This window comes from Lagopus muta, chromosome 1, assembly GCF_023343835.1.
Source record: "Lagopus muta isolate bLagMut1 chromosome 1, bLagMut1 primary, whole genome shotgun sequence".
NCBI lineage: Eukaryota > Metazoa > Chordata > Aves > Galliformes > Phasianidae > Lagopus > Lagopus muta.
Genome location: NC_064433.1, coordinates 99,182,939 through 99,206,579, shown reverse-complemented (window position 1 = coordinate 99,206,579; position 23,641 = coordinate 99,182,939). Strand labels below are relative to the sequence as shown.

The following is a 23,641-nucleotide window of genomic DNA, read 5'->3' as shown; positions in this document are numbered from 1 at the left end:
GCTGGCCAGAGATTCTTGCACAAACACAGAAGTGCTGGGGGGAATAAGAAACAGAAAATTGCAGTGACTATTTCCAAACCTGACAATTGCATTTTAAAATACAAGTATGTATTAGTACATGTTAAAACTCTTTTGCTCCATTAAAATCACAGTAAGCATCCTGCAAATAAAGCTATACATTGGAAAGTTGACAGTACTCTGTCCTTAAGAAAGAAGAAGAATTTAGAACAGGTGCAGCATTACGATCTTTAGAATGCTATTATGGAAACATGAATAATATCATTCAGAAGGTTAGCCATCTGCTTTCTGAGTATCTGTCAGTGATGTAGTAACAGTAATGTAACAGTGATTCATGGGGGTGTCTCTGCAGTGTTTTAACAGAAAGCTTGTGCTTTTCGTGAAGAAAAATATGTTCCATTTTCAGTTTGTTTTCCATAGACATGTGTAGAATATGTATTTTGTAAATATTGTAAAGGTGATTATAGTGTGATTTAGTTGTGCAGTTTGCATCCTATTTTATTAAGTTTTAGCACAACTTCTTGTGCAAGATGAAAGCTGAAAATTAGTGTTTTTGTGATGTCGGATAGTTTTACTGAAATTGAGTATTTATGAGATATAAAATGTTAGAGTGCCTTGAAATTCAGACACTAACTACAAATATTACACTTTCAGAGCATCAGTTGTGACGCAGGCTCTAAGTTAATCTATGAGATGTGGATTAAGTGTCAGCTCATAAAAAAAGAAAACACAAGAGGAGGACAAACTAACTTTAAAAAGCAGCTGAGCCTATTGGTGAGAGTCAGCACTTACAGCAGCAATGCTATACTAGATTTATTAACAAGCTTTTTGAAAATGACAGAAATACCACCCCTTATTGTTGCAAATAACAAGTAAATCTGTCTTTACAGGGACAAAACGTTTTCATTATCGTGCAGAGAATAAAACCTTTCTAGAAACTGACAGGAAACAAGGAAAAGTAAGTAAATGCTTAGAGACATGCAGCAGAAAAATAAATTTTAACAAAGTCAGTACAGAATTCATATCGTGCTGTAAACACCTCTACAACAACAACAAAAAAAAAACACTGCAGACACTGCTGGCTGCCAGGGATACAGTAGTCACAGCAGCCCTAAACACTTATGTAAAACACAGAAGCTTCTAGAAGTGTTTAGTGAGTGGTAATGAGGCTCCACATATATCAAAGGGACTGAAAACTTATATCAAACATTGTAATTAGGCACTGAAGCGATAGTAGAGCAAACAAGCCAACTGTGGGTGCAGGAGATAGAAATCAGACTGTGCAAAGCAATTTGGCTTGCTCTGCTGGAATAGAAACACTTTAGGAGGGAAAACGGAAAATCTTTTTAGCTGGCTGATGAAGTGCTCTGCACACAATCTGACCACAGATATCAGCTTCCCAAAAGGAGCACTTACCTGTTGTACAGACAGAGCAATCGGGAGAGGGAGTTTATCACTTACACTTTCACAGCCTCAATTACTGGGAGAAGCATCAAACATACCTTTGCAGGAAGCAAAGGCAGAATCAGTGCCCAGAAGTGTGATTCATTGCTTTGCTGCAGCTTTCCCCAGCTTACAGGTAGGAAGTGTTCACCATAGCGGCATGAGCCAGTCCAGTGCCAAGAGAGAAGCAATCAAAGCAATATCTTAGCAGTGCACTGCATGCGTCTCTTGGAGCTTCCATCAAAGCCAAGAAAAAAAACCAAAAAAGTCTACCTACGGAGTGCGAAGTGGCTGCTTTTCATTCTGTAAAGCAAATAAGAGGCAGTGAAGGGATTGTACAGTTAACCAAGGAGTTGTATTGCATGTGCATGGCAGAGTTCAGTTAAGATTGATATGAATAGAAAAATTTGACTTGAATGTTTGGCTGTTCAACTTCAATACTCCTTTAATGTAGGGTTTTGTTTGCATAATCTCTGTTGGTTGCATTTCTTTATTTTTACTGTGGCTAAAAACTAGCACATACCTCTCTATGGCACATAACCTCACCGTTGAAGAATGAAGAGGTCTAGCAGGCTGAAAATCAGATATAACACTAAAAAATAATTTGCTGACATAAAGCAGAATTATTGCTTTACAGTGTGAAACAGTTAGGCAAGGAGAATAATCCACTATGGTATGCCTTTGGATTTCCCTTCCCTAGGATGAGAAAAGACCTCAATCAAGAGCGCCTTGATTTCACTAGAAGCATCAGCATTCCACTAGAAGCATCAGCATTCCTTTTCTATACAGAAAAATGGACTAAAATTAAGGATAAGGATTATTTAATAAGGAATTAGAAACTCACAGATTTATTATTAAGATTCACAAGCCCTATCCTTTCCAGTATTTACATCTGCTGTTTCACGGTAGTGTGAGGCAGTAGTTTTTTGAGGCTGAGAGTTAAAAAGTGAGGAAGCTTATGTGTAAGGCTTCTAAACTGCAGAGTAGTAAACAATTGCAGTAGAACTATCAGAGAAAGCAGACAGCCCAGTCTTCAGGTGGAAAAACAAACCAATCCATAATAGCAGTGGATATTTGGGTTAGCTCAGGCACTGGTGCTAGTGACTGATGTCTGCTTCTGCCTGGGGTTCACTAGAAGTCAACACTCCCATCATACATGGGAGAACTAATCAAGGAGAATCCTAATTGAGGTGTGTGAAAAAGAATTAAGTAGGCCAAATAAGTGCAATTTTTTTTGTGAAGCATGGTGATGCATTTTCCCTTTTTTTTTTTTTTTTTTTTTTAAGGGGGAAATTCCTTTGATTTTTCATGCAAATATCATTCTCTATGCATGCCCAGAGATGCTAGTCTCTTTATCTGTGTGGTTTGGGCCACTGTGTCAGTTTTAAATTTAGCTAATTTTTCAGTTCTACTTCATGTTACAAATTGATTGTGACTACACTGCACAGTGATTATTCACAGGTTTACTAGAAACATGCCCGTAATTGCCGTACTGTCCATAGAAATTATATGAAACAAATGGAATGTTTGAATGAAATCATGAATAAGTCAAATCTAGAGTAGATGAGCCTTCTGAAACTAAACCTAGGATGGAAACCAATAGACAAAATATCTACCTTGAGCGGTCATTCTACCATGTGGTTCTCTAAGGAAAATGTTTAGAAGAGTTAATATGCACATTATTTTAAAAGTGCAACTCTATTGAATGTGTAAGTAATATTTTTTCTGATTTTTTTTATTTTTTATTATTACTATTACTATTACTACTATTATTTATTACTATTTTTCTTTGAAGATTATAATTTAGTGATTTTTTTTCCAGTCTCTGTTTTCCTGTGTCTCAGCTACGTTCATATAAAGGACTGTTAGCAGGCACAAGCACAACCAGTATGTCCTGAATTTTGAATTATACCAAAATTATCATTATCCTTCATGCTTCTATAAGCATAAAAATTCCACCTGACTTTGACTAATACACCAGAAATAGGACCTTTTGTACATACGAGATTAGTCTGTACTGTTAGTTAATACAACTAGTAGGTTGTGAAGCTGAGGTACTTTTCAATACTTTTTTTGTATTCCAAACATTCAACTACGAAAGTTGGAAACACTCCATGACCTTAATATAGCCTCAGTCTGATGCTATTAAAAAAGAATATGCATCGTGGATTGTAATGGATCTTCACAAAGCACTTAAACATGCAGAGGATTTGGCTGATGGCTCATAATATTCAGTAATTTTCAGAGTTGCTTTTTTTTTTTTTTTAAGTCCAGTTACATGTGAATTGCACAAAAACAATTGTCTTCTTGTGAGATGAATAGTCCTTATTTACATTATATGCACATATGTATCTTTACTGGAAGCATTAAAGTATTATTCTCATAAGTAATACTGAATTTATATTGAGAGGGGCAGGAGTGTGTCATTCAAAATCGTTAACTAACAATCAGTTTAGGATATTTTTCAGAATATCTATCAGAAAAAGCATTTAAATCCTGGAATTGTCAGGAATATGTTGGGTTTTTTTGTTTGTTTGTTTTTTGTTTCTTTTTCTGTCTTGGAGAGGAATTGAAACATAGTGAATTAGATTATTTTAAAATAGAAATGAAAGAAAACACAGCCTAGTTTTCTCCACTCCACAAAAAGTAGCACTATATACAGTTACTTGCAAAGTGGAAAATTTTATCTGTTTTTGAGTATTCAATGAGTTTCTTTTTTATTTCTCTAAAAAGATGCCGAGGTGTAATGGCTATGTTTCTAAAATTCGTTAAATAATGGACTGGGTCCTTCTAGTTTATTTTCCTTGAGAATACTGTTGTAAGGTTCGCTTTCATCTCTATCAAGATCAGTTTAAGAGGCTTTTCACTTTTGAGATTTCCCTTCGTGTGAAAATAACATTCCCTTCAGCTGAATCAGTGCAGCTCTCTCTGTGGCGTCATTTATGCAGAAACTTACCACTTATTCCTTTTTCAGAGTATTATCTAGGAGAACATAAGGTATAGAAAACAACTGATTAGAAATCTTTTAAACGAGATTTGCCACCAGAGAAACTGTCATATGGAATTTCACCCTGGGATCTCCTTCTCACTCTCAGTTCCTATTGACTGAAGTCAATTGGTTCGTTGAAGAGTAAGTGGGATGTCAGAGGAAAAAGGAAGGCATTTTGGGTAGAGTTTTTTTATTAAGTAACCCTAAGAGAAGTACAATTCAAAGGTGCTTTAAGATTTGTGTAAAATACCATTACATATTTTTCTGGGGAAAAAGAAGTCAAGGTATTTTGTTTGGGCTTGTTTGTATGTTTTTTAAATGAAATATAGATCTTAGAAATGACAGAAATTTGGTTTTAACTTTATGATTAGAAAGTGGATAAAACCAACTGAAAATGAAATGTTTATTCCCCCTCTACCTCCGCCAGTGAACTGAAAAATCAGATTTCACATTACTTACATCCAAATGTGACTGAATGTTAATAAATCCCTTCTACACTGTAAAAGAGTAGCGTAGAACAACAGTGTATGTTAGAAAGGAAAAACATACACATTGTTGCGTGGCCATGCTTGTTTTAAAATTAGTCCATTTTGTCTGCTTCATTACACATATTTTGCTTATCAGATAATTGTTCAAATGTCTGAACACAGTCACTCTTGCTATTAACAAAATTTAAATTGGAATTAACCTTGTTCCAGCCCATAGTCTTTTTAAAGAATGATATTCATGTCTGTAGACTAATTGCACTGAGAAAGTTCACTGCAAAGACATAATTAATAGTCCATAATGTTTGGGAAGGTGACATTTCCTAGTTTCTTTGAATTCTCAGTTTGGTATTTGAAAGCCTGTATAAGGTACTGAATCTAGGGTATTTAATCTGGAGTGGTGTCTAGTTGGTAGTTAACTGAAGCTGCTTCCTTTCCCCTAACAGCAATAAAACTGAAAGGACTAATTACCCCTTTTATAGGTGCAATTTGAACTTAACACTCTAGAGAGGACGTGAGTGGTAAACCACTGTTATAGGCGATTTCACCATCTGTACCTTAAAATTGTGACTATGGAGCTAGCAAAAGAATATACACAGCTTTTAGCACAGAAAAAAAAAACCTGAACTTTTTTTTCCCCCAAATTGCTGGAAGAATGTGATAATTCAGTAGTGTTTTCAGGTTCGCTTTAAAACCACCTCCTTTGAACAAACACATATTCAGTTTAATCGGTCATTAGTACTTAATTGAAACTCATTCATCTAATGATGATGATATATTGATATTTTGTGAGTTTAATGAACCTGTTTGCATTAATGTGTGTTTTATTTCAGCCCATCTGAAGACAGAAGCCTTAGGAGCTTTCTCTAGAAAAATGATAATGATCACTTTTCTATATATGGCAGAACTTATTACTATATTTTTTCCTATGATAAGGCAAGATTTCCGAACTTCAGTGAAATCCCTTAGGCTTAATATAATTTATTACTGTTATTTTGCAGTTAAAGTTGTGGATTTCTGTCTATTTATCTATTTTCATATCTGTTTAAATAAAGGATAAACTATTAAATTTATGTATGGTTTCTAAGAGATATTTTTTGCTAGACTGGAGTTGTCAAAAAAATGCCAGGTGAAGAGTTGTCTGCTTTCACCATTTCACCACTCCTCTTTACATCCTGCCAATTCTGGGGCCTTGAAATGGGTAAAGTTCTCTGCATGTATTATTTTCAAAACAATTTCTAGCTCTCACTCACAAATTTTGTTATGCATTTGGATGTTTAATGCTGCCAAGAGCTCCTCATAAGCACCACCTGAAGAGGTACAAGCTTTGACAGCATATAGTATGGTTGTGGCGCACTGGCTACATAACAGCTAGGTGAACTGTGTTAGTGTCCTTCCTGTACTGAATCTTGAGTGCTTCAAAAGCAGAAAATCTTCATTTTTGGCAATGCGTTTCCTCTTCCTTTTTTTTTTTTTCAATTTAGTTTTTCTCTCTTCACACTTGTCTTCAGTACAGAGACCAACCAGAACTGTATTAAAATAGGAAAGTCAGTGATTGTCACCATTTCTTATATCACACACTATTGGATATTTTGGGAAGAAACTTGTTTTGCTTTTAAATTCAGTTGATACTAGCTTGCAAACTAAAATATGAGTTTTTTATTTTTGGGATACATACAAATAAATAATTAAAAGCAATTTCCCCCCAAAATTTAAAACAATTAATGTCTACTGCTAGTGCAGTAGACTTTGAAACAGACAAGATGAAATTTGATTTTGAGCTGTTTCTGCAAAGCTTTTGGGATTTGGGGTTGATTTTTTGTGAGAGATAGTTTCATGAACTCATACATGAACACATGTAGCTCTTGCTGTTAATATAGTTGGCTGTCACTAATCTCTTTGATGTCATTGCATTTTTTATACAGATTTTTACATATATATGTATTTATATAAAAGCCATGTAGTCTTTCATAGTCTTAGATGATTTTTAAACAACATTTGGCAAATGTGAATTTTACTAGAATTCTTTAAATGTAGATCTGAGGATTCATTTATTTAGAAAGGAAGTCTTACTATTCTGCCTTAAGTGATCTCCCAAACCTCAGTAAACCTGAAGTCCATTCTGCACACATGTTTAAATCTCTAGACCAGTAAATGTAATTACAAGGTGTTTTACCACCCCACAGTATGGACATAATGTCATGGAGAAAAAAAAAATCTTTGATGAACTTGCAGAATGCTTGAAGAGCTTTCTAAAAACAATCTAGTATTAGAATAGTAACTTTAGATTTATTTCTTTAGCTTTTTATAATTGCTTTGTTAAACATAAGTTGCTCCACAGAAGTAAATATGTCATTTTCTTTAACATAATTTATTATTGACTCATCAAAATGTTCTTTGTGACTCTACAGTAATCAGTACATTCTATCAATATCTGAATGGAGATAACTGTGCTGTCTTAAAATTCATTAGAAAACCAGATGTTTAAGAATAAGATGAGTTTGTGAATAATAAAACCAGATGACCACCGAAAATCTTGTCAAAATTGTGTGAATTATTTAAAACTAGAGTACTGAGAAATGTTTTGGTTAATAATAATAATTTTTTCTTAAATTTATTTAAAAACATCAAAACATGAAGTTTGGATTTGACCCCATTTTTAGCTAAACAATTTATGAAAAATTGTCAGAAATACTTTTTCTATTGGATTTCTAAAAATATCACAGACATTTCTAAACCAGATGGCAAAATCTTGTTCACTCCAGAAAGGAAATAAACAACTGACAAAATGTCACTCCTTAAATCAGTATATTTCATCAGAATTTGACACAGCTGAGGGCAGTAGATGATAGCAGACAACATGGCACTAGATCTAAAACACTGGAGATGGTGAATTTTTTCCAGGCCCAGTAATGTTCTTTCTTTCTGTTGCAGGTCCAAACGTTCCATTTTATTTGTAAAATCTGCCCTAGGACAAAGCTGGATTTCTTATGATTTACATTGCCTCAGAACACAGTGCATGCCAGTAGTGTTGGCTGGTGTTTCCTACCATGGACCACAGTTCTAATAATAGGAGGTAGAAAAAGCAAGTTGAAAGGGAAGACAAAGTAAGAGCAGTTTGAACAGAAACTTTTGTCTGAACTGAGTTTTTTTTCATCATACACAGAAAATCTGAGTATGGAGAAAACTAAGTTTCAAGATGGCACAGAAGGAGATTCAAAAGGCTGTTGAACATAATTTTCCACTTTTCCAAGTGTTTATCTTGACGGTTTGTTTCTGCATGATCAAGAATGAATTGAAATGGCAGCCATCTTGCCTGGAAGTTGGATTTGTTATGTGCAACGGAACATAAAATTCCCCTCTAATCAAACACAGATCCTAACATAGACCCAACGCACATTACCCTCTCTGTGGTGTCTGCCATTTAACCATCACTAAGTTGGCTCAGTGGGAAGACTTCACCTCTACAAATTAATCTTCACTGGCCAGAGACAGTGAAGAAGCAATGATCCTTCATAAAAGATGTTTCTGAGAACAGCCAAGCTTATCCTGTCAGAAGTCAAGGAAATGCTGGAGGTGTCTCTCTGTAGTAGAGAGGAAGGGTACCCTAGGACTCTCTATCCTGGGAACTTATACAGTTCCTCCATTGACCCAGTTCCTCCATTGACAGGTAGGGATCACTGAGTTATCTGGAGAGGAACATATCATCTGAGGGTGCAGAAAGTAAAAAAAATGTACCTTGAATTTTCCAGTGTCTAGCAGCTGAAGTGAGGAGGTGTGTTGGAGCTTTACTACAGCTAAGCCATTTGCAACATGGCCTCTGTGAGAGTCTCTCATTTGTACAAGCCCAGTTGCAGGCTTTCTTGTGTTGAAAATCATGATGATATCTTTTCTCTAGACCAGAGTTCCATGTGTTTTATCTTGTGTAGGCAGAACACTGAGTTGCAATTGGCTGGTAGGTACAAAATTATTTCTGGAATGACCAAAAACAGAGACATACATATGCATAAAGATGTATTTATGGGCTTAAATAGATAGCAAGTCTCACTTGCTGGCATGCATCTGAGAGACAGGTAAGTTTTAAAATTTGCAGATGAGTATTTTATTTGCAAAATACGATTGCACTAAAGTATATTGAAAATATTATATTACAACTTTTTGTAAGTGCAGTTTACAGTTTGTAAGTGCAGATAAGGGGCTGATTTTCACCTGTGATACCAATTTAATGTTACTTTCTAAAGGAAAAGACGAGTAGCGATGTCTGATGAAACTTATATTGAACCATGGGAACTGTGGATGATGATATAAGGTCACAGATATCAGAATAAATGAGATATCAACAAGGAATTTAAAAAATAAAAACATCAGTGAAAATAGTCCTTCAGCCATCAGAGAAACCTAGAGCATCCAATTTAGATCTGAAAAATCTCTTCAATGGTTCTTCAGAACTGGAATATAAAAATATTCCTCTTATTCTCAAAACTTATTATCATTTAAAAAAGCTGTCTAAAATAGCAGCAGAAGCCAAGCTGGACAGGGAGAGGAGCAAAGGAAAAACATCAGAAACAGCCCTGGAAGCCTCAAGGAGAAAGGAGGAAAAAGGCAGGAGATGCTCCAGATCCTGCAACAGAGTCAAACCAGTTTTGTCCATCGTAACAAGTAAGCGATACTGTTTTTATCTTGATCATGGAGCTTTTCATCTTATTTTTTCTCTCTGACAACTTTAGGGAGGGGGGTTGAGAGAGTAGATGTGTGGATATCTAATCAGCCCATCATGGGATGAAATACAAGCTTGCTCTTATCTAGGATAAATCCATAGAGGCATACCACCTTTCTGGTAAAGGGCTAGATGTCTTTGTACAATGAGTGGGGAGTAGAACAAATTTCCAAAAACTAAAGAGCCTAGTAAATCAACAGAATTGATAAGCAATTAATCATAAATTCTAGAGAAGCCATCTTCTTCTGGTGTGGCCAGCAGGGCAAGGGACATGACTGTTCCTCTCTACTCTGCCCTTGTGTGTCCCCATCTGGAATACCATGTCCAGTTCCAGGGACCCCAGAACATGAAAGTTGTGGAGCTGTAGGAGTGGGTCCAGAGGACAGCTATGAAGATTATCAGAGGGCTGGAGTATCTCTCTTACAAAGAAAGGCTGGAGGAGCTGAGCTTGTTTAGATTGGAGAGCAGAAGGCTCTGGGGAGATCTTGTTGCAGCTTTCCAGTACTTAAAAGGAGCTTGTAAGCAAAAGGGAGACTGACTCTTTACACAGTCTGTGTAAGGCAACGGTAGAGGATGCCCAGAAAAGCTGTGGTGCCCCATCCCTGGAGGGTCTCAAGGCCAGGCTGGATGCGGCCTTGGACAGCTGAACTGGTGGGTGGCTATTCTGTGCATAGCAGGAGACTGGAAGTGGATGACCTTTAAGGTCCCTTCCAACCCAATCCAAGCCATTCTCCAGTTCTGTGATTCTTTAAATAAAACTTTGACACTTTATATCCCAGTCCCAAAGAACAAAGCTGAAGGGTGGCTATAGTTTATTACTTCACTTTTTAACGCATACTTCACAGGATTTTAAAGTGATAAAAAAATATTTCTTTTTCTTTTAAAGGAAAAGATATGTTTTCCACAAACGTAGTTAGGGTTATAAATATGCCAGCAGGCAGTGACAGTACGGGCAAGACGTCTAATTAAATGCATCTTATTGAAGAAATCTAGGTTATCTTAATTTAAGTTATGGTAAGGAAAATTGTTGCCTAAACAACTTCCTTAAATGAAATTGTGCTTGAAATTGTTAAAATTATGTGTTTTTTTTTCTCCAGAAATGTTAATTTGTTGTTTCAGATGACATCTTAAAATAAACTTAATTCACATATTGTGGAAGGAACATACTGTAACTTAAGAAATTTTAAAGTAACTTGGAGGTGAATTTCCTCTAGCTTCTGCGTTATCAGAAATTGTGAAAAATCTTTCTTTCTCTACCTTTTCTGTGCAAATTAGAATTTAGTTTATTTTCATCATACGTATTCTCACCTTTTTTGTAAACTTGAGAATCTGTGTATTGTTTGTCACTGTAGGAAGCTTCTACTAAATCTCATTATATTTTGTGAACCATTTCTAACTATATCATGCCTTTTGAAATGTAGTGAATCTGGGGGCTACAGAACTGACAGTTCTTTTTACCAGATCATTTTTTATTTCTTTTGTGGGAAAGTAATATATTTATGCTATTCCACAGAGAGTACTGTAAAGTTATTTTCCTTTGCTAGTAATTGTTATTTTTCTACTGGTTTCTGTAACTGCACTGAGCACTGCCCTTTGGAGACAACTACATGAGGTTAAACTTGTTTTCAAGTTGAAGAGAAGGAATTTTGAAGAAGGTATTCTTGGTTTAAAAAATGAAACTTACTTTGCTGTAAAAATAATATAAATGAAATATAGTAAGGACAAATACATGTACACAATATTGTGCTCTGAGAATCCATGCTGCATCCTGATTGCTAGAAATTTATGGGAGATATTTAATGCTAGTGCTGGAAGATATATTTTCTATAATAATGCTTTGCATTATCAGTTTCTCAAAAGTCCATGTAGTCTGATGAAGTAGTAGCCATATTATTTCTGACAGTTTGTGTGGTCGTTCAAGTGCCTGCCACAGGTTTAAGGATGTAAAAGTCTCAAGATCCTAGAAATACAATGTCTGTGTTGTTTTCTTGGTTTGGTTTGGTTTGGTTTTTCTCATTGTCATTTGCATATTAACAGCATTAATAGCCTTATATGCAGGCATCTAGAAATAAAATAAAAACATGCTCATGTGTATAGAAATGTAATAATTAGACAAGTTGCAAATGATTTCTGTTTCACTCTGCTGTCAGACTTTCCCAATGTTTATGCAACTCCATGATTGCAACACCAAAATAATGATTTCTTCATAGAGAATTATGTTTTCAGAATACGTCTATCTTCACATCTGCACCCGGGTGTCTAAAGATTCTGTTCAGATTCAGATTTCTATGTTACATACATAGAAATTGCTTTTTGGAGCCTTTATATAGCAAGTTATAATACATTGTACTCATAAAAGGGTCTGTGACAGCACATACTGTTTTTGTGAAGGAGCAATAATGTTTTTCTATATTTCTGCCTGTTTTGTGTATTTCCACTGCCAGCACACAATTGCTAAGATTATGTATTTGGTAAGCAGTTTTGATTTGTATGAGTTTAATAAATTAAGATTTAAATGTATTAAAACTATGCAAGCGTGCCTAAGTAAGTAATCTGAGACTTCTTTAGGTATAGATAAGGATTTAAAATCTCTGAAAGGGCAAAAAGTTCTGTAAAGAAGTTTGAAAAACAAATAAAAATACCTACATATGTGTTGCAGTTATACTAAAAGCCTTAGAATTGTATGTACATATTTGGATGAATAACTGAGAACATGCACCAAAATGACTCTTTTTTCCCTTTCAGGCTGCTATAGCTAATCATAACCCCAGTCCCAGTTTTCTTCTCTGATGCCTGTAAGGGAGAATGTAAAAGAGTGCAGGTGGAACTGTTGTATTTAAGTTTGTTACTGGCTTTGGAGTTGTGTTTAAGAGCTCCAAAGAGCAGAACACTCTTTGTGTGTATAGGAGAAGACGATGCACTATTAACATGTTCAGTAGCCTGTATTTCATTTCCTTTGACTACATTTTCAATCTGCTATAGGAGAGGATTTAGAGAATTATGAAAAGTAGAACCTCTACTTGGAAAGGAGTTGTTGAAGGAATTAAAAGCAGCAAGAGGGAAGAGACAGCTCATACCTTATCTGTTTGCTTGTTAACAGTGATACTGTAAACACAGGACTGAAAAGCCCTGCCTGAATTGCTGCTCCACACACAATCATATAGAAGGCCCTTACCGCTGAAGAGTTTCTAAAATATCTACTTTATTTTACGTCTCATGGACCCCATAAAAAAATGTAAGCTCCTTAATCAAGGATATAATCTTCAGCTGTACACAACTGTCATGGAGTTAACTAGATCAATTTATGGCCATGACAATTGTGTACAACAAATGAAAACATCATGAAAAACCAAGACTCGGTATTCAATTTCTGCTATAGAGTTAGAAAATCTATTGTGTAGCAATAATAATCCTAGGAAGTAAGCCACAAAATATGCTACAAAGAAAGGGAGGGAAAAAGCAAAACAAAAAAAAACCCACCTTCCATCAATAGTCTTTTCAAAACTACCTTTAATCAGGTAGTTGATTTTTGTGAGCATATGAACACTAAGATAGGAAAGGGGTGCTTTGAAAGAGGAAGAGAGAAACTTCTGCTCATACTACTTGCTAAGTGGGCCTTTGGATTGGTTATTGTTTTCTAGGGTTGATTCATGAGGATATGTGTGCTAATCCTTAGCTGTAGTGATATTATCTGCTTTCATTAGCTGCTCTGGATTTCTTTTGTCCAATCCCAGATGCCTCATGTGAGATCTTTTCTGGCGGATTTTTGAGACCAGAGCTTTGGCTTGAGTGCAAGAACAAGCAGCCATGCCACCCTGACCCAGTGCTGTTAAATTTACAGTAAATCTGGGGTCTAGCTTCACAGATAATATCTGCAGTCATTCTAGTCCTTTCCATTGCTTCACACAAGATCTGTCAGTTGCACAAGAGCTATAAATACCAGAGATAATTTTAGAGTAGAGCTGGAGCCCAGTCATGATTGGTTAGAAACAGTGCACCCCTCTATTTTCCTGCTTTCAGATTTTTCTATTCAAGGTGATGCTGGAATACAATACTGCAGATAAGAGATTTAATTTCTTCCTGTATTTTTTTCCTACTGAACTTCAAGAGGTAACAGTGAGAGGAAAATGGGAAAGCTTCATAACCCCTTGTCTATGAACTGAATTCTGTTTAAATTGCAAAATAGATGCAAGTCATCACCACCACCTGAACTGTGTCCCAAAGTTCCTCTGAGTCTTGGATGAGGGATTTACCAATCTAAGCAGGAGGTTAATTGACCTGTACTTCATATTCATTATGAGTGTATTCTTTAGCACTGTGGACTCAAAAGTAGATTTCTATCTAGTATCTCAGCATTCACCATCTGTTTTTCAGGGCTATATATGTCTGCAGTGACCCTGTATGAGCATATATCTGAAGTTCACAGTCTGACCTCAAGTAAATACTTATTTAACGGATGCTGGGAAAAGTCGCTGTAATGAGGATTCTCAAAGGTATTGCAACAGTGCTGGATATTGTACCAGATCCTGAATATACAGTCCCTTTGCAGTTTCATTAGCATAATTGGAACTGGAACTTACTTTAGTTCTACTCAAATTTGGATTGATTGTATAATTGAACGATAATAGTAATGCTTAACACTTTAATGGTACTTTACATGGTCAGAGAACTGTGCAAACATTAACTAAATAATTTTCACCATGCCCTCGTGAGGTGGTAATTAGAGATGGAAAAGGCCCATTATTAGATCATAAAATTCCATTCTCTTGCCAGGGCAACATACATTCACCCAATAGAGGACATAGCAGATATTAAACTACTGCTGTGTTTGATCCTTGCTTCTCTTGTGACATTATTTCAATATCAGGTTTCCCTGAGACCGTAAAGGGACTTTATAAAGTTTTAAATAACTTGCAGCTGAAGTGTTCCTTTTTGATGAAAGTAAAATGGACTTTTACTGTCCTTCTCCTTGCCTACTTTCAAAGTCAATAGAAAGCAGTATATCTGATTCTCCTCAAAAGGAATAAGGAAGAAGATGAAGCAGTTTAAAGATGGGTTAGCAATCTCTTGCTTGGAATAAAAAGAGAGAGGAAAATCTCGTCTTGCTCTCTCCAGAGTAAACTCCCCTAATACTACCTAACTGCCAAAAGTTCAGCACTGATGGTTTATAAGTGAGACATTTCAACAGTAACCATATAAAATCTCTTTCCATTATCAGATGCTTTGATATAAGCACTACTCAATCATTATGTCCTGTACTTCATCAAATTTCCAAGGTTGCAAAGCTCACTGGATGTTAAATACTTGATTAAATTACAATAATCAGTACAGGGATAACCTTCACTGCTATCAGTTTTCTCTTTTTAGTACTGTTTAGAATGACAGTTTTGTTGACGGTTCCTATACTTTGATTATATAGTGATGAAAAACCTCTTCTGAATACCTGTTGAAGTTTATCCAGAAGTCAGTTCTTAGTGTGTTCAAAACTTGCTCATTTTGCATGCATGAATATAAATGAGCTATATAACTATGTATGAGTATAGAAGGTGCAAGTCTCTAGAGCCTATGTGAGTTCTGATGCTTGTGGTGTTAGAAACGCTTTAGACATAATATTAGGAAACCAGAGTTATGCCAAGGGATGGTGTGGCACTGTCTGAAGGAGACAGGGCCAATGGGAGCATCTGAGCCACTCCAGGGAGTGCTGTGGGTGGAGGAGCACATCTGAAGTGCTTGTCTAGCAATGTATACAGTATGAAGAACAAATGGGATGAACTGGGAACCTTGGTTACATCTCAGATTTGCAATGTCATTGGTATAAGTTACACTTGGTGGGATGAGTCCCACAGCTGGAATGCTGGGACAGAGGGCTATCAGCTGTTCAGAAGGCATAGGCATGACAAGCAAGGTGGAGATGTTCCACTGTATATAAATGAGAGATTTAACCATACCACCATTACCATTAGGGATGTTGTGATAGAAAGCTTCTGGGTGAGTATTAATGGGGCAGATAACAAAGCAGATGTCACAGGTGTCTCATCAACTGCTCATCAAATATGATAATGCAGATGAGCTATGCGGTAGGAACTTGGGGGAAATCCTGGGCTCAGTCACCCTCATACTTAGGGAAAACTCCAATTTCACAGTCATAAACTGGGAACATCATCTTGTTGCAACAAAGCTGGGAAACTCCTAAAGTGTGTTGAAGATAATTTCCTTTCACAAGTACTGAGCCCATCAGGAAAGGAGTCTTTCTTACTCTGTTTTTAGAGATCAGGGATGGCCTTGCAGGAGAGGCAACAGTAGGTGGCTAACTTGTCCACAGTAATCATGAATTAGTTTGAGTTCAGAATTTTTAGTGTAAGGAGAAAAAGTCAACAGAGTTGCCACCAGGCATTTCTCAGGCAGCTAATTAGCAGTATCCCTTGGGAATTTGCTCTAGAATGTTAAGGGATCTAAAAGAGATTGTCACTTTTCAAGAGCTACCTTTCAAAAGCAGGAGCAGAAGCAAGCAATCCCACTGTGCCACAAGTCAAGCAAGCATGGCAGAAGATAGACCTGTCTGAACAAAGAATACTGCCTTAGAGCAAGGGCAGGAAATGAAAATACATGACCCCTGGAAGCCAGGTCTAGCATCACAGGGATAGTACAGAGCTGCAGTTCATATCTTCAGGAAGTACACAAGCAAGGTCAAAGGCCAACTTGAGTCAACACTCACCACTGCAGTATCTGACAAGAAAGAAAACTTTATCAAATATGTCAACAGAAAGAGGAAGTCAAAATTGCATATTAGCAACTCTAAATCTTAAAGCTGCCAGCTGTAGGAGTTGGGTAACTGAGGGTCTTAGTTGGTAATCTTCCAGGAAGACCAAAGTGAAAGATTAGGCAAGTGGAATCTGGAAAACTAGGAGCATTTTTCTGACATGCTGTTGTGCTGATGAGTATGAAAGCTTTAAGTTTCTTCAGTAAATAATTTTCAAGTAATATTTGTTGTAAGATCACCAAGAGCAACAGAAATCACTGTCCATGAGTGCAATAGCACTTCTAAACAAAAAGCTTGATTTTTCAGTTACCATGATTTTGTTGTGATTGTCAAAAATCCTTTCCTTTCTTTATTTCCTTTCTACTTGGTTTAAGAGCAAAATCACCTGCCCTATTAACTTGAAAAAAATATGATCTTGAGTCATGCTTGTAGTCAGATATAGTTACAATAACTTTATCTTCTCTGTTAATGTAAAGTTCTTTTTCCCAAACATTTTTGAGACCAAAAACTCATTTCTACCAGTCAAACTTTATTGATTTAATAACTGTAACTGTTCTATAGGTAACATCTTTTGTGGTGCTCTAATTAGTTCTAAATGCCTTTGAAGAGAAACTAGTTACATCCATGGTGTAATTGTGGTTATTTTTTATTTCTAATATTAATAGTTTAATTGATAACTAATTAATTAATTAATAATGGAATCGTTTTAGAAAATGTTGATTAAAACCAAAACAAGGAAAATGTAGAAAACTTAGTTGGAGAACATGAGCTGAGTGATTGCCTATGAACACTTAAATGCCAACATTGTAAGGATAATGAAAAAAACATCTGTTAACTTTGAAGTGAATCATCAACCCTAAAATTTGTGCTGGTGTGGTTTCTTACTTTTTTTTTTTTATAAATCTAGCTTTGAGTTAGCAACAGATAAAGATGCTAGCTTGAAAGAGGCATTTTGCATTGTTTTGTAAGAAAGAGTAGCCTTGAATTTAGGCAGCACTTTTTAAAATTATTATATAAAATGACAAGCCTTGACTAATGTTAGAACACCAGTGAAAAAAAACCTAATCAAACAGAACCATGGTTTGAAAAGCTTAAAATTTCAGTATTTTTTATTTGAATACTTAAAATACACTAGAAATATAAAAGGATTGGTGACAAATTATGAGATATTTTAAGTATATTGAAGCTCTTATCTTATTTGCTCTTGATACTTTTAGAATTCACATTTGTAGCTTTTGCAAGCCTGGTAAAAATTTTCAAAATAATGAAGTTGAAATATGAATCATCATGTGGCCACTATATCTACAAATCTGAGTAACAGCAGATTCCTGGCAACAGTATGTGATAGCTTCCATGTGAAAAAGTTGCAAAACAAGATGATGTGTTGATTCATCTGATCACTGATAAAACTTGGAGGATAATTCAGGCCACCAAGATGTTCCTCTGGTACCATGCATGCTGGACTGCATTGGCTAAATTTAATATTTTCACTTGGAGTTTTACCATAGTAGATACCTTCTTTCTTCAGCATAACAGAAAAATGTGATGATAAAAATTATTCCAGTGAATATTAGAAGTGGATAGAAGATAGAAAGAGCTGTACCAGTATTTATATCTTGGAAAAGGTAAGTTTTGTTTTGTTTAAGCTGTCTAATTTGATAATTATTATGTGTAGAACAAACTTTTTCATGAACCTGCAGGTGTGAAGTCATCCTGTGGGAATATATCTATCTATCAGTGATGGAAATCAATAACTTGAATAAGTTTTGGTAGACTAGAATGAAGTCTTTAATAATTGCTTGAATTGAACCTTGACAGCTGTAGGGCTACCATGATTTAGAAAAGTATAAAATAAGTGATACCAAGGTCATATCTCATTCTTCTGAAATTAAATTATACAATTAACTTGAATAGTCCTATTCAAAACATAATTTACATAATTGCTTAAGAGTATTTGAATATTTTCTTTAATTTGATAGGATCACTACAGCAGATGATTTAACTGCAGATGAATTCTATGCCTCTTTTTATCAGACTGTAGTTAATCTAAGATATGCTTATGATCTACTATCAGAGAAATACTAAGGACTGTGGATTCTAATTTCTGAAAAATTCAAATCCTGAGAAAAATAGCATTTAGTTTCAACTTTTGCTGACTTTCATACTTAAGACTGTTATATGTATACTTAAGATTGTTATATTTTTTCAGTTTTCTGATTAAATGAAAGTGTATAGGAATAGATTTGTACAGCTGTGTTTGGAGAGTGTCACTAATATAAGCAACAGTGTAAAGAACGTTTAGATTTCGGGGAGCTACAGAATTTCAGCTTTTTCTTCTATACACATAAGAAAAAGCTGAAATTTGAGGACATTAAGTCTGATAAATTGATTATTTTAAGTTTTTTGGTCTACACACACTGGAGGATATAGATTGTGTGGCAAAATTTCTGGAGGCTTGCTTAGCTTTTTTCCATTGGTTAACATCATTTAATAAATGTTAATGAATAATCTTTGTCTCCAGGCCAGTAGCTTAAGCTTTTCTCCTCCTCTTTGTACCACACAGTGCCATATTGCAATAATCATGAAAACCCAAACAACTTTTGAGTCCACTGGTGAGAAGGACTACTAATTTGACTGATATCACAAATGTCTGTTATTCTTAACAAAAAATAATATTTTAGATAAGGCTCTCATTTGAGAAACTGTAATTTATACTTTGTGGATTCAATTCTCTCTTGTAGGACTTAATTACTAGCTTTCCAGCTTCAGCTTCATTAAAATTTTTCTTTGCTTTGAATTTTGATCAGTATTATAACAGTAAACGAGGGCAAATGTGGAATGATTGAAGATACAGTGACTTTACAGCATCTTTCTTGCAGCTAAGAAAAAATATGTTATTAGTTAATCCATGCAACTGCACTGTCTGCTCTTTGATCTTCCTTGAGCTACACAAAAGACATCTCCCTTCCTAGAACAACTCAAGGGAACATCCTTTAACTAGGTATCTCTGCTAGTACTGTTTACAGGATTGAACCCAGTCTGGTACAGCTTGTGATACGGCTTGACAGATCAAAAAAATAATGATCTCACCATCAAAACAAAACAAAACAAAAAAATGTTTTATTTAATATCATTAATATTTATGTAGGTTGTTCTGAAAGTAATTCCTCCTATTTATTTCAATGAAAACTACAACAAATACAAAGAGCACAATAGCACTAGTTGATGGAGCAGTTTCTCAGCTGTAATATACTCTTTCTGAATGCAGTCATCCCTACTAACTATGCATTGTCACCAGTGATGAACAAGAGCCTGCATACCACGCTCGTTAAAGTCTGCATCAGAGGAGTGGCACTCGCTTCTGAAACACACGTGCACCTGTAAAAGCCAGTATGCTACATGCATATAAATCTGTATAGAAGTACAGAATGTGGCTTGTCTTTCGTATTGCTGTCATCATGGCTGAAATGGACCACTTACTGTCTCACTGTACTCACATCCAACTGTTTGGTCTCCAGAAACATTCAAGTGTCAATTAATATCAATGGATGCTTTCGGAACAGCTCTTGTATATGAGCTATTTGTAAAAAGAAAGGCAATATTTATTTTGGTATCTTCTGGTTTTTAAATCTTTAATCCTTCTCAGCTGAGTTCACTGTAGAAACTGCTGTTTTTAATTGAAAGCTTACATTCCTCCAGTCTCCTGGGTTATGCCAACAGCCTGAGCAGTGATAATGCTACCCTCCATGGCAGATGCATACAATAGCTGTAGCTAATTTTTTTTTTTTTTTTTTCAGTGTGTAGGATGTGGTGCTGTAGGTAACATAGTTCAATGCAATGTGTCTTCACTGTGTCTGAAAAGTTACACTTGAAATCACATCTGATATATTACATTTCATAAAAGTAAACAATAGAAAAGTATGTAGAATAGGAAGTGACCTGAACTGAAATTGCATTGCAGAGATTTCTGCATTGTGTAGCAGCTCAGTAAGATATTTCCTGGCAGTATTTATACATTCCTCATTTTTACTTCTTGATAGAATTTCCAAAAGCTTCTTCTTTACTGACCTCCAGCTGTCAATAGTGACCACTGTCAGTATTTCATCTTATCATTTTCATTTAGTTACCGCAGTAGTTGTGCAAACATAGATGAAATGAGGGATTGAACTGCTTTTATTGAATTCTATTTTAAGCGCTGCTTAAGATAAATTTACAGAAAGCTCCACAGAGGTTTGAGTCTTTCCTGTGGCTTGCCAGATGTATTTTCCATTCATTCCTGACAACTAAATAGTTCAGCAAAATTCACTCTTAATTCTCTGGAGGTAAGGGTGATATTTTATAAAAATTTACACAGAGGTGACTAAACTAGTCACAAAGTTTAGTCACAATTGATACCACACGTACACAGATACTTTAAGAAAAAAAATACTTTGAGGCATGCACATAATTTTTAGCAATTGATGAGGTAGTAACCACTGAAAGTAAGGTAAAATTTTAAAGTCTTATTTCATTTGACATTGCACTGACATACACAAAATTTGTGGTAGTGTGATTGTAAACAAGATTGTTTCCTGCACAGTATACAAATATGCCTTCATATGTTTTCAGGCTGTCATCTGTTCCCTGTTTGGTTATTAACTTTTTTTTTTTATGATAATAATCTCTCGGCTATTATCCTCTGAGTATCCTAAATTGTAGGCAACAAATGAGCAGTGAGAAACATATCCCATTCTCCAGACCCCTATTAGTGCATTTGCACATCTCTGACCCCAAGCCATGGTTTTGAAATGCTGAATCATTGGCACAGAGTCCTGACTTTTACTTTTTCAAGCTGAAAAGCACTTGCAAAAAGTAACCATCTGGCTTTGGCATAGGAGATTGAGACACTGGCTGCTCAACAAAAAGATGGCTTCCAGCTCTGACTCAGCTGTGCGGTGTAATTAAAGGTCTCAGGAGTGAGGAAAAAATGTATTATAAAATTCCAAAGCTGAAGATTGCTTTACTAAACTCCTACCGTAGGTTTGTGTGATTGTTAGTGCTTTAAGAAATATGTTATAAATTGGAATGAACTAATGACACTACCATTGATGAAGCTTCTCAGTCAGAAAAATGAATTGACTGCATAATGAATATTACTAAATCTCTTCTTGATTGATTGAGTCTTTGTCATATGCAACTGTGGGTTTAATGAGAAGGTTAAGGTGGTTACAATTGGTCCTTAATGCTTTTTTTGTTGTTTGTTTCTCTAGGCCAGAAGATTACGAATAATTTTGCTTTCCAAAATTTCTGCAATCATCCAGCACAACACAAGGTGACTTTTGAATCACTGTACTTGTAAGTCTTCAATTGGAAGAGCAGGATAATTAAAACATTTTCAAGTATTACTCAAAATTTACTTGAACATAATTTAAACTAAGACGAAGAAAGATTGCAGTGGAACTCTTCATTACCATGGGAAAGTTATGTTCAGCATGAGAATCACTGTAGAATGGTCTGATAAAATAAGCTATGATGCTACTCTTCCTTTTACTTCCTCTCTTTTCAGTGAAGTGAAAAGCCATCCCAGTACTTTAAAAATGTGTTAGCTGCCTGGAATCAGAGAAATGATTGAGACCCAGAAGCTTTTCTTATTTTGTTTCCCGCTAAATTCCAACCTTGTACATCAGCAAAGGTAATTAACCTAATACTAACTATTCTGTGTATTCTTATTGTGATCCTGACAGACCTAATTTAGTACTGACAGCGCTAGAAGGATTCCCTATTTAACTTGTTGTCCCATTCTCCTGATAGCTCATTAGTGAGCCCTGGCTTTGCTTAATGCCTGAAACACAAAGTGTAAATTGGTGTGCATAAATCATTCACTACCTTCAAGGGACAGAATCTTTTGGCACATTCTTGGCTTATATTTCCTTGATTTTCTGTTCAGTGGATTTAGAGACCAATTTTGGATTTTCCCTACAGGCAGACTCTGTGTCTACTCTGGTATAACAGTGAATTTATGTTAAATAAAGCCATATTACTAAGCAAAGTGTTTAACTGTCGTCTGTCACGAAATAGAATTGCATCTGTGGGATTCAAAAGCAACTGGAACAGCCTCTTCACTGATGTGGTGACTGCAACAAATAGTAATGATGAAGACTTTTCCAAATGGAACATCTTATTTTCTTTAGGATATTATCAGACACTCGGAAAATCTCTGCATTTCCTATTATAATATACAGCTGTTCCTAATGTATAAATGTAGATCAATTTTGAATAGTACAGGCTGGTATTACATGTTATGTCAAAATGGAATACAAAGCCCGGTTAAAATGATAAGAAATGTCTTGGAAATTGTAATTAGTCAAAGAAATTTAAAAGTGTACTGTTATCACTGTACAGTTAGCTCAAGCTGAATATGCAAATATATTTTAGTAGAAGTTAAAATATTGACATTGAGTACATTTTTGTGATAATTAAGGCCATATTTCAGTTTCCTTTAGATAGAAATAAAATGTAATAGTTAAAAAATAAAATATGTTAATGAAAAAATGCTTTATGGTTTTAATATGCAGGTTACGTATAAACAGTTTGCTTGTCTGGCTATTAATAATAGATATGCCATGGCTCTACATCTTCATCATAAGGAAAGAGTCTGTTTGGCTAAGGAACACTTATCTCATAAAGTAATTATATGTATTTAAGAAATTGGTATCTCTGAATATTAAACACACAATTAGATTTAGAGATAAATTTATCAATTGTAAGTTGCACTGAACACAATTATCCAAATTTGTGTATGTATCTCAAAAGTAACTTGAAAAATTTATGACAAATGTCATATTTCAAATATAAAATATTTGATAAAGAATACATGTGCACTGGATAGAGCTGAATTCTCTCTTTGACTTATATCTAATGAACAATTCTAATTTAACCTATTCAGCAGAGTAAATATCATGAACTTTAATAATTACTAGGTATTCCATTCAATATTTTCCATGTTGCTTAGATTAACATGTATGAAAAATTCATTTTCTTGTACTGCTTTCATAGCAGAGTTGCTGAATTCCTTATGCATTAGGCATTGCTACTTATGTTGATCTTTAAAAGTACTATTCTAAATTAGCTATGGGAACACTATGAAATTGAGCTGATTGTATCAGTGTACAGAATACAGTGAAGTTGGGGATAAAGCTACTACTGTTGGTTGGTCCGCCGTGGCTCTTATTCCCTGATGTCAGTCATTA

General features: G+C 35.3%; 1 long non-coding RNA gene across 2 annotated transcripts; it reads left to right on the top strand.

The window, feature by feature from the left end:
- The first annotated feature begins 14,029 nt into the window (after nt 1–14,029).
- On the top strand, nt 14,030–22,605 carry LOC125700941 (uncharacterized). 2 transcript variants are annotated; one of them, XR_007380097.1, is made up of 4 exons: nt 14,030–14,145; nt 17,941–18,037; nt 21,662–21,723; nt 21,958–22,605. It is a non-coding gene; the product is annotated as an uncharacterized LOC125700941 (long non-coding RNA). The 2 variants fall into 2 exon arrangements; XR_007380096.1 differs by having other exon boundaries at nt 21,662–22,605.
- The last annotated feature ends 1,036 nt before the right edge of the window (nt 22,606–23,641 follow it).